The following is a 12,540-nucleotide window of genomic DNA, read 5'->3' on the forward strand; positions in this document are numbered from 1 at the left end:
GCACCAGTCAAAACACAAATTATAATTAACCCTATGGTCTACCTAAAGATACTGTTTTTCCTACAAACCCTCCCTCACGTGCCAACAAGAGATGGAGGCAGCTCCTGTGGCCACCACAAGCAACGAGTCTTGTAAGACTGCAAGAGACTCAGGATTCATGGCCACCCCCAAGTTAAATGCAAAGATGAGGTTTTGTCACACTCAGAAGTTGATTTTCTGAATGAAAATTAAGAGTTAAGGGTGTCAGAAAAAGGCAAAGATAGATTGATATAGGTAAAAACAGTGCTTGTGGTGTTGCCTTGACTGTTACAAGGTAACCAACCACTTTTTGTAATTCCAGTTCTCAAAATCCCCCTTGGCACTGCTTGGCTCTTTGCCCCAAAAGCCTCCTCCCAGCTCTTGATAACAATGTTTCATTCTTGCTCCTCCCGTTACACTGTCTCCACCCTTCCCCTTTTGCTTCCATCACTGCCCTCTCTTTTTCATGCATCCTTCCTTTACCTCCCTCTTTCTGATACCTCCTCCTCACAAGCCTTGCTTCCCCTAACAGGTAAAGGACACAGAGAAGTCAAAAGCGTGAACAGCATGGGCTGCATGACGTCTGTTGAGCATCCTGTTACTTATTCTGCTTGCCTGTGTTAGTCCTTCCCCCACAGCTTCATCCTGTCCTTAGAGGCAATTCTGCCCTTCGTGCTCTGCTTGCAGACAAAAGGAAAGCAATTGACCAACATAAATTCCTGCTTCTGAGAGATGCTTAAACCAGGCTCCTAAAGCTGCAGGATCCAAACCCAACAGTTAATGCTGAAAACCACGGTCAACTTTCCCATGACACCCCTGGCTAGACTGAGACACTCCTGAGAGCACGTAACAGTTGGTACCATCCAGCTCAACCCCAGCCTTAACCTCAACCTAGCCACAGGTGTTCTTGGTAGCCCTTGAGTACGCACAGCCCTTGGCCTGGTGGGGGTCCACACAACAGTCTGTCATACCATGTGCATCTTAGAGACACGCTGAGTGTTTCTCCATCCTATCACATCGCTTATGACTAAAAAAATACTGCACATGCAAACCCTACCACTTCTCATCTTTTCGCTCTCCTGGCCTACCAGTGGGGTGATGAATCAAGACAAAAACTTGCTTACAATAAAATATCACAGCTACAGAGACAGAATTTATTCAAACGCCAGTTTGTACTTCACTTAACTATGTAACCTAATGTTTTTCAATCAACTGTCATGTCATACCTCATAACAGAACCTTTAGTTATTAATCTATATTAAGTTTATAAATAAAAGACTTTAAATTCATGAATCATTTGTTGAATCAGATTTTGCATGACATGCAATTGAAAAATAAACTCTGAGCTGGCACAGCCTTAAACATATATGAAGCAATAACTGCAATATAAAATACAGAAGCTTATCCATTTTGTCTAATCATAGGTTTGGGGCAGTATCTCCATTTCAATTCCGTTTGTATTTAGGATAATGTGTAAGCAAATGGTGAAGTTCTGTTTCAGTCCGTGGGACACTAGCACCTACTGAAATGTAGTATTGAAAATACAGGTTTCCTGAAGTGGGTCCCCCTCCACCTGTGACTCCTTTCAGAGGAAGGGTATTTGCTCCTTCATTTTCATAAGTCAATTTAAAGATCAAACTTCTTTTTTCCCCAGAGATATCTTCCCTAGCAGCTAAGTACTGTCTTCCTAAAAGCTGCCAGATAGTTATTTTCTCCCATGTCTGCACGTTCCTTCAAGAATTTTTTTAAAATGTTGGTTAGCCCTAATAACTCACTGCTTTTCCTTGACAGCAAAACCAACCAGACAGGCAATGGAAATTGCAGTAACGTGTAGTAACATGTAGCAGAATCGGTTTGAACAGCTTCTCACTTAGCAGCGCTTTATGTAACAAAGGCAGTCAGGCAGAAACCCATGGAAAACCAACCAGCTGCCGAGCGGGGCAGGAGGGAAGCAGCTCTGTCCTCGCTACGGAGGGACCATGAAAGCCGCCTAATGAGAATGCCGCCAACCAGTCAGCCTCACCCACATGGCTGCAGATGTGACGCTGTGCCAGCATGATGCAACAGCTTATTCCCTCTTCGCACGGGCATCCAGGTCCTTTGCATGGAGCTGAGCCTGTCCAATAGCTGTCCCTCCCAGACTGCAGATTGCCAGTAAAGCCAACCTTAATTAACAGCCACTTTGACCTCTAAGACAAAGCCCAGCTACAAACGCCAGAAGCCCTTCCTTGACTTTGGTGCACTGGGATCAGAAGTTGTATTTCACACACACTCTTGAAGCACTTCAGATAAAGGCAAAGAGGGCTGGCAGCGTGTGTGCTGCATGTTACAGATACCCTCTTTGCAGAGGACCCTGCTGCAAAGGGCTTCTTAATGGACTTGGACTGTTGCATTTACTGTGAAATGAACATAGCAGATACTGCAGGCTAATTCATTAGCTCCCTGTGATTGATTCTTGTTTTCATCACCATAAAAGCAGATTTCCTGTGGTTAACAATGATCCCAATTCCCTCTTTGCTTACACACATTTAAGTCAGTCACAGCTCCACTGAGCCCACAGCAGTTGCTATGTCAAGACTAAAATGGGTTTAATGACTGGGCACTTGGATTGGGTAACTTAAACGTAGGTTTCATTCACCCTGGTGTCACAGTACTGTCCAGAAATATTTTAAAGCTCTTTGTACATGAGAATTACTTCCCTCATCTCTACCAGATAGTTCCCTCAAGGGTGAAAAGCAGCAGCTGTTCAACAGCACTTGGTTACACTGCCCATGAGCTCAGGGTATGAAGCAAAGAGTGCCACATCCAATCGCCATCACCAGGGAGACTTTGGGGAGGTGTAACGTGATTATAGTCACATCTGGTTTATCAGAATGGGGTGGAAAACAAGAAAGTCATTAGGCAAAATGGAATTCCAGATAAATGAAGGACCTTGGAACTTATCTGATATACCTCAAGGGACATGACCTTCTTTTAGATAAAGTAGTACTTTGATCAATGGCATTTTAGACGACAGGCCCAAATGGCAGCACTGCCAGTAACTCAGGGAACTTGCCCTGCTGTTTCGACAAGTGCCACAGGAATTCTTGCTACTTCAAACCATCCAGACACTGGTTTATACTGTATTCAAAGGATGGTACCGTTCAGCAGAGGAGTGATCCCACAGCAATGCTGCAGCATGATGAAAATATGATCTGGAGCTAAAAGGAGGGAAGGCAGAGAGAGAAATTGCCACTCTCGGCTCTTTTACCATCCCATCTTGGTTATTTGGAAGATTTCCATTCAGATTGGAGGGTAACAGAAGAAAGCACAGACAGCTCAAAAGATAAGGGTTTACGTTCTGTGTAAGGCTCCCAAGGTACACAGAACCAGGAAGGAAAGACAGAAATAAGAGAGTTTAGCAGCTTTAACAACACTTACCAGTACAGAGGAAGAATATGCTGCGCTTTTTAAGAGCCTGAATGCTCAAATAAAAATCTTACCAAAAACAAAGACAAACATTGTGTAACTAAGGGACAGCAAAAGCACAGGAATATAATCAGAAAAGCGAAAGAATAAAATGAATTACAATTAGAAAGGCACATAAAAGGCAACTAAAAAAATTCAATACGATCTGAAAAGCAGACAGGGCAAGTCACAGTTCAGCAGAGAGGCACAGCAAAAATGATGCACAGAAGGGTATGATTCAACATATTCAACATTCGCCTCAATTTTCACAAGTAAGATCAACAGTGAGCAAATACTGCATATAATTAATTTTAAAAAGAAGCAGAACCTCAGGTCAGAATAGGAAAGAGCAGCTTCAGAAACACTCAAAACAAGATAGATACATCAGAAAATTTTGTGAATCCTCCCTGACTCAAGACGAGTACTTAAGGTTTCACAACAGATCCCAGAGAAGATAGAATGTCACGCTCCCTCTTGAAAGGAAGCTGTGGGAAATTACAAACCAGTCAGTTAAGCCTCATCCTTGCAAAGATTTTGGAAAAACTAAACAAAAAAGTAGTTTACAAGCACTTACAGGACAAGACTGTGGCTAAAAAATACTACTGACAGTATGAGTTTGTCAGTAACAAATCCCAACAAATTAACCTCATTGCCTCCCGATTCTGCATTTATAGAATTTGGGTTTGACCCCAAGATGAGATGAGCCTGTCACGCTTCGGAAAGAATCTTTGAAAATGAAGATCATTGCAGCATACTGCAGAGCATCTCCCAAATCTAAAAGAAATGGACTGAACAGCATATTGAGAGACGAGGCCTCAAACACGTAACTAGACAAATCAGAAGTAGCTAGGCAGTAGCTTGGCAGGAAAAGGCTTACTGTGGGGAAAAAAAAAAAAAAAAAGAAATCAGTTTTATTTATCCTAATGGGGATGCTGTCCCTAAAACACTGGGATAATTATTCCTTTTTCTTTGTTGGTGGTGATGTCTCAGCTGGCGAAGTGCCAAAATTTGGGGTTTGCACAGTAAGAAAGATATTGGCAAACTGGGGAGAGTCCAGACACAAGCAAAAGGGAGTTTGGGAAAACATTCTTCTAATCTTTCCTTGTAAAGCACATGTTTTCAGATAGGTTTCTCTGAAGTACAGAATACCAAACAGTAATAAAAATCTTCCAGGGTATCTAATTTGTGAAGATAACGCAAGCAAGCAATTACATTCTAAAACAACGGGGGAGTGGGGGGGGGGGGTGTGGGGTGTGGGAGTGTGTGGATAAAGGAATTCACTGAGCTAATTAAAAGCAAAGATGATTTTTTGATGTGGTATTTAAAAAAAAAACCCAGCTACTGAGGAAGTTCAAAATGTATTTATTTATTATTTTTATTAAAAAAGCATCAAGGACAGTGCCTAGACATGCTGGCATCCTCCTCGGAGTGAATAAGGATCCTGTTGTCCTGTTCTACAGGCACATGGTTTCTACAACCATGCAACTGTGCACAGACTGGGCAACTGGTACAGCCCCCCGCAAAATTCACCTGGGCCACAGGACTGACTCATATTGCCTTTTGGCCATACTTCAGGAGGCTTCCCAAGAAGCCAGATCAGGATCCCCGGTGCAGAGCACGGCACTGCACCAACACTGCTCCCTCCACACCTTTCTAACCTGCACCAGCCATGGTGCGGGGGATCTCAGCCCCAGACCCAACCTGCCATTAGCATTCAGAGAGCCACAAAGCCTACAGCTCCAAGGACACCGGGGCTGGAAAAGGCATGCCAAGGGGAGCACGGCACTGCACCAACATTGCTCCCACTACATTAAATTGGTCTCTCAGAGGACAAGGCAAGTGTGACAAGGCCTAAGCTCTTCCACGTGAATCCCATCTCCTGCTACCCTCTGCTGCTGGAGCACTTCAATGGATTGGGGAGGGCACCAAGGCTGGCCCTTGTCTATCCACAGTGCCATTGAGATCATACATTAGGGTCTGGGAGCAACATTTTGCTAGGTCTGCGACCTGCCATCTCCCAGACTTCCAGCTGGTCCACAGAGTGGGATTGGTTCAGATGAAGGTGTCTGTCCACTTACAAATGTCAAAGTAGAGACTGAAAAACACAGATGCTCCTAGCATTTGCAAGAAGGCTCCTTACCTCTTTTTAAAAGGTTTCAGAATCAAAGCCAGTCTTTGGGACACAACAGCTCTTATATTTGAGCAAAAAACCCAAGCAATGATGCGGAACCTGCAAGTGAAAACCCAGGAGAGCAACACTATTAAGAAAGACCGCAGAAGGAATGAAGAGAGAATAAATGGAATAACTAATACACATTTGCTCCAAGGTTCTCTCTGCACCAATTGGCAAAAAGAATACAACGGAATCATTAATAATTGAAGGAACTTGAAGACAAAGGCATTTTCAGCCAACATTAGATAAAGGGATGAAAGAGGGCTGTAATGAGAACTCTGATGATGGTATCTTGGGGGGGGGGGGGGGGGGGGCTGGGAAGGAGGGGGTTATATTTAAAAGAAATAGTTCCTTTGTAAAATGAGAGCAAGCATTCTCATTACTAATGCAGACAGACCCATCTAAAAGACCTTATTCAACTGATGGTGTCACTGAACACCCTTTTGGACACAAGCTCTCCACTAACAATATTAAACAAGGATAGGAGACTGCTGTAGCAAAATATAAAGTGTCACTTGTTTACATTTTTTAGCCTCATAATTTATTTAAGGATGAATATTAACAAGCATCCAGCTTTCTAAACTTTTCTTAACTCTGATGATTCTCTGTACATAGTTGATGGGAGCTTGGGCTTTCATTGCTTTTGGAAGTTGGCCCTACAGACCAAGTCAGGACCAACATTACTAGCAAAAAATCAACCAAAAAAAGAAAGGAGGGTATCACTTCTTAGGAGCTGAATCTTGCACTGAGGAATTTCCACCGATACCTTTTGAAGGCCACCAGCAGTGGAGTCACACACACTCAATGCCTGCCTCTGGTTCGAAGCCTTGAGTTTTGCACAAGACTGTTTCTGAGCAACCAAACTGCACAGAGACGAACAAAGGACACGTTAATTTTACTGGCTCACTGCCATATTTTGGGAGAAAAGTATTCAGTAAGACTGAAATGCATTGTTTTCATCATAAAGAATAAAAAGCTACATCTTCAAAAACAGTACAGAAAAGATGAGATTAAATAAATTTCCTAGGAGGAGGGAATGGGGGGCAAAAAAACCCCACAGCAAACAAAGAAACTAACCCACAACTCCACAGCATGCACAGAGAGGACTACTAGCAACCTGTCATGAACCTAAAGCTCTGTCAAGGGTAACCAAGTCCAAATTAACTATTGATATATTCACTCAAAAAGCTACTCTTGCAAACATTTCCAAGCCCCGTGAACATGGTCATGCAAACCACAAAGGCATTTTCAGATTTACACTCTAGCTTCATTGCTCACCACAGCTAAGTCGATGGGAAACAACTCCACTCCGCAAGAAGTTAAGATAGAAAATGCAACAGAGCAACACAACACAGCACAACCTGTCTGCAGCCCCACCTGAAAAAAGCCCTGAAAAAAGGAGTAGGGTGGCCCTCCTGCAACCCTTCACACCCAGAGGACTTCTTCCCAACTCCACACAAAGATTGCATTTTCTGGTCTGCTAGCTTTGCTCAAGTCACCTTCTGCTGTCCTCTGAATATCCCCACTGCAATCAGCAGGGTGACGAGCTGTAACAGCTACTCAACCCAGGTAAGTGTGGCAGGACAGACCCTGTTCTTGGCTGTACGCTGCAGGTACACACATGGAGACACAGAAGCAGAATGGACAGAACCCAGTTTTATGGGGACAGGGGCAGGGGGTTGCATTATCTTATTTAGCTGTTGGGGATCTCTAACATGTAGACTCACCTTTGTAACTCCTGGCTTTTAGGAACTGTGTTATTTTCTTGAGCCTTCCTGGGATTCGTCCCTCTTTACAGAACTTGCTGCAAACTTGGAAAAACACTTAGCCCGCTGTGCCATGGCTCAGCAGCATTCCAATGAGCAGAGAGGGAGCTCGAGGGGCCGTTCATCCCACCCACCTCAGTACAAGTCACCCCCAAAGACACACACCTACCTCCCACAACTGAGCCTTGACTTCAGCTCAGACTAGAAACCAAACCCCATGGCAACTCAAGTATGTTAATCTTGGGGTTCACCTCCCTTAATAGCAGCCCTTTTTCATAGGACTTGCAAACCGTCTAGTATTTTGTACTGCCTTCATTAATTATTTTTGCTTTCCAACAATGCAAACCAAAAACCTCAGAACCTGGACAACTAGCAACATCACCCTTCAAATTTTCATTGCTTACACTCAGTTATAAATCTTCTGCCTGACAGAGCTTTCACAGGACAAGAGATTTCTGGAAAAGGAATAGGTTTTCATTATGGGATGTATTCTCTATTCATTGCATATGTGAGATTTTTAAGGGACAAAACCAGCCTGTGCATTTATTTGAAAACTACTAATCCTCACTTCAACTTAATTTCTTATTCTTTGCTATTCAGAGATGACATTTTGAAGAAGAGAGAAATAAATATTTATCACACTTCTTAATAAAGGAAAACCATGAAAAGTTATTAATAAATCATGAACAGCTTTACTAATAAAAAAATATAGGTCCATGCCAAAATAACCAGCCTTCACACATAAAAACCCAGCATGCAAACAAAACACAGGAAACCTACACCTGCTGCAGGAAGTTGCAGGTCAAGAGTCAGAAAACTTCACATTTGGTAAAGCCACCTAAGCCTTTGTTAATTTGTGATTTTTCTCCAGGATATTTCAATTCTTTGGTACAAGATGTCATCTGTTAAGGCCATCAAAGGACTGGGAGCTCTAGAAAAAACTCACACTAATTGTTTCTCAAAAAGCATTGACTGGTTACACCTGGGTGCTGGAAATAATCTGAACTTTAACAACTGCAATGCTGGGAAACACACTTTTCTTCCAGCCCTTTTTGTTCCCCCAGCAGACAGTACTTGCTGATTCTTCTTGCTGGATTTAGGCCATTTCCAGTTGCTGACCCCCCACCATTAGTCCATTAAAAGGGGGCCCTAATGAAAACAGCTTTCTCAAATCAGATTTCCTTCCTGCGGCTGTTCCCCACACTTACACTCACAGATCTCTTCTCTGTTCTCTTCTTCAGCCCCTCCTGAGGGCAGGGTTCAACATTAGAGAGGCAAGTCACATCAGGAGCATACACCAACATTCAGTGAAAGGCACTGGTAGGACAAAAGAGCTTGTTTTCCCTTACACCTTTTGGAGAGATTTAAGAGCATCTTCTCAGCAAAAAGACGTCCCTACACATGCCCCATCTGACTGACTGTCAAACAGACTAGCTGATTCCTGTCTCCCACCTTTCCCAAATTCCAAAATACTCTGTTACTCTAGAGTTTAACAGGATCTATCAATTATTAAACCAATTACAAGCTGTGAATACTTAGAAGTATTCAAGCACGTAAGGAAGAAAGAAGAAAAAAAAATAAAAGGATGAGGTTATCTTCTCTAATTTCTGCTTCCTGAGTCGCTACCCAGGGGTCACTTCTGATGGGGACGGCAGGGAAGAGCAGCTCTCCTGCCCTGAACCTCACAAAGCTCTCAGGCTAAGAAACCAATGTTTTCTCCTGAAAGATTTAGGATAATTCTGACATGTTTTTGTGTTATAAATAGGACAAATGTATATAAATCTAGATTTAGATAAATGTGGAATACACAGTTACATTACTAGGACTCCATTTCTTCCACCTTTTTTTCCCTTGTTCTTCAACCTGTTTGCTGCAATATTCAACAATTCTCTTTGACTCTGTGGCTTCCATCCATGTCTTTCCCCTTCCTGCTGCTTCTTTGTATCTCTGTTCCCTTCCACTCAATTTACCATCTTTCTCCATCATCCGCATCTTCAAGGCCTGCATGAACTCTGCCCCAGCACCTGCCCACTGCCACTGCTGCGGGCTGTGCCTGCCCTCCACCCAGGCTCCCCCTGAAGGCCTGCAAGCTCCCAGCCCCCCCAAGAGCAAGGCTTCCACAGCCACATTACACCCCCGCTGCAACATGTTGCAGATCCTTGGTTACATGCTAAACACATGTCCCCGGCCAGGTCATCCTAACACATGGTATAAACACCTACTCCCAGCCATGCCCCAAACCCACACAGTGTCCCTGGTGCATCTTTCACCGCATTCCTCCACCCTCTGGCTCTCATTCCCTCTTGCCCCCTGCTCTGCTTCATCCTAAGCAGATCAAGCATGGCTTAATCATCTCACAGTGGTGTGAAAAGGCCTAAAAAATTACCGTTTTGCAATGCGTGCATCAATCTTCAAGTGAAAGCTGTTTACATGTGCTGCACCTTGTCGTCAAACTGCTTTCAAAAATTCAATGTGCATGCCATTGGGGCAAGCAAAATGGAGCAGTTTTCTCTCCACTTTCCCCACCTAACCTTCAAGCTTTTTTTCTTGTCTCTTTCCATCCCCTTGAACAAGGGAGAAACCAAGTGTAGGAACCTTCTCTATACAAAGCTATATTTTATAAATAAGTATACACACACATTGGTTCAGATTGACTCCAAAATATAGCCGAGAGAGAAATAACCAAACACTATTTTATTTTGTTATGCCTTGGTAGAAATGATTTTACACTTCATTAACTTGAAAAATAAGTCACTGCGACCAGCACATGTCTTCTACCCTGCAACATGCAATCTGATGAGCAGAAGGCAGAGTGCAAAAGGCAGGTATCACTTGAAGATAAGTCTCCTGACAGCATGCCCCTAATATCCATGCATTGAGCAGGTGTTTGCCATCTGATAGAGAACTCTGAGAACAAGATAAACTAGAAAGCTTAAGGCTTTTTTTGCCATCTCATTTTATTTTTATTCAACTACCACTCCACATGTTGCTATTTCATTTCCGTGGCTCAAGGTTTTGCCCCTTTAAAAGACCAAAAGACTCTCTCATCCTGAATTAATCTTTCATTCCTGAAAAGCACTGGACTGAATCTCCTTATTTCCCCCTGGGTACAGCAAGGGTAGTGACAGCTGATCCTTGCCTGCACTGCCCAGTCAATTTTTATTATGCTCCTTCTGAAGCCTACAAAACCTCTTCAGCAGTGAAAGCACTCTCAGCACGAGGGCACTGCACAAACACCTGCTAAGAAATAAATGCATGAGATGAGATAATGGGTGGGAGGAGGAAAGAGGCCATAAGGCGCAAAGTAGCTCACTGGAACCAGAGGCAAGAGACCAGTCCAGCTCCTGCATCTCTGCCCTGACTTCCAGAAACTGGGTGAGAAAATAGTTCCTGCAACCCAGCTTCTTCCCCACATTTGGCCTTCCTTACCCACTAGTACGGCAAACAATTATTGTATTGTTTACATTTTATCTACACTGCAGCAGCTTGAGGCTTCGGTCCCAAACCAGCTCCAGAGTACTAGGTACCGCAACCTTTTATCACCTGCACAGCAAACAAATGCCAGTCGCCTGCACCATGAAGTGGTATCTCAGCTGGGACCTGTTGATGCACTTTCAGCTGGCACAATATGACATGGGAATCCTCCCTGGGTAGCACCACGGTTTAGCTGCCACAAGCTGCTTCCTCACACCTTCCAGTCCATGTGGAGGGGAAGCAGGGAAGAAAAAAAGCAAAGAGAATGCACCTTGAAAATTGGCAGCAAGTGGTGTATGGACTGGGAAGAGGACTAACACACACACACAAAAACCTCCACCCAAACAAAATCCCTGTAAATAAAGAGCAGTCGGATCCAAACCATTTACAGTTCATGATGACCTTGGACAAACAAATCAAATGTTTCTACCAGTCTAAGTTAAAGACAGCCAAACCCCTGACGTAGCCAGGTCCATTCAACCTCTTAAAAATGGAAGACTTGGCCACAGAATTCTATAAGGTAAGAAAAACAGGAAAAAAATAATTTTAAAAACAACATTTCTGTCTTACTTGAAGATTCAGAGAAATGACACTGCACTAAACAAAGCCCAACCCTCCATCAATGCCCTGCTGAAGGCCTGGCTGCCCCCAGGGAAGAGCCGGGAGGGCCCCCCCCCAGGCAAACCTCTCCCAGTGAGCTCCCAGCAGGAGCAGAGGCTCCAACAGAAAGGCCCAGCATTTGTGATCAAGGGATAGATGGCGCAGAGCAAAGCCCAGGCTGACAAACAGGCTTCTTCATTTGCTTGCTGTTTATTATGTATAAGCACGGCGCCATCTGCTTTACTATACTCTTCAAAAGGCTGTAGCAGCGAGGAAGACAGCCTGTTTGCCACCCTCCTGCTGTGGTGGGGTGCACGGAGAGGCAGGCTGCCCCTGCCCCCAGAGCACCCGTGCTGAAGGGGCCAGGGTGCAGGGCAGGCAGGCGGGGACACAGCCAGGGGAACGAGACCAGAAAATGGCTGGGAAAAGCGGAGCGCTTTCATCCCACGTGGCCCAGTGACTCGGGGTCCCATCACAGCCTGAGCGCTGGCACTGCCAGCGAGGGGGAGCAGGGAGACTGTAGAGTCGGGGGGGGAAGCGGGATTGCCCCCGTGCTCAGATCACCTGTTAGCCTGGTTGTAACCAGAGCATCGCGTGAGCTGGACAGTGCTTGCTGGCACACAGAGCTTGGCAGCCCGGCTGCTCCAGCAGTCTTAGCAAGAGGAGGGAACCCACATCCCTGCAACATTGCAGGAAACGAAGTCCCTGCTTCCAGGGCTAATTCTCCTTCTTCTAAAAGGGTCATTCCCCAGACTGAGGAAAACTACTGGGTGGCTTCAAACAAGGAGACATGACAACCTTAGAGCGCCTTGAGGTTGCCACCAAATGCAACAAAGCTGCAGGCTACTGGACTCTTCACTAAATATCCACAAGCACATCTCATGTGGTTTGGGGGATCCCAGTACTAGATCAATCACTCAACCCATCCCACTACTGATTACTGTCATCCTCTCCCCCATACACGCCCAGTCTGTGGTTGGTAAAGCCTCAGTGCAGCCCTGTGGAATCAAGTGCTAGAGAATTTCATATATATATATATATATGTATATATATACACACACA

The 12,540-nt window shown here is 44.4% G+C and overlaps 1 protein-coding gene across 34 annotated transcripts in view; it reads right to left on the bottom strand.

Annotated features, from left to right (window-relative positions):
* MAP2 (microtubule associated protein 2) overlaps positions 1 to 12,540 on the bottom strand; it is a 235,665-nt gene that overhangs the window by 144,615 nt on the left and 78,510 nt on the right. For 2 of the 34 annotated variants that reach the window (XM_055812583.1, XM_055812577.1), the window contains exon 1: positions 7,366 to 7,476. The exons of the other annotated variants lie outside the window; for them this stretch is intronic. The gene's annotated coding sequence lies outside the window, so the exon portion shown is untranslated. Of the gene's footprint in view, positions 1 to 7,365; positions 7,477 to 12,540 lie in introns of those variants that run through there. 34 annotated transcript variants of the gene reach the window in all.

Source organism: Falco peregrinus, chromosome 8 (genome assembly GCF_023634155.1).
Source record: "Falco peregrinus isolate bFalPer1 chromosome 8, bFalPer1.pri, whole genome shotgun sequence".
Classification (NCBI taxonomy): Eukaryota; Metazoa; Chordata; class Aves; order Falconiformes; family Falconidae; genus Falco; species Falco peregrinus.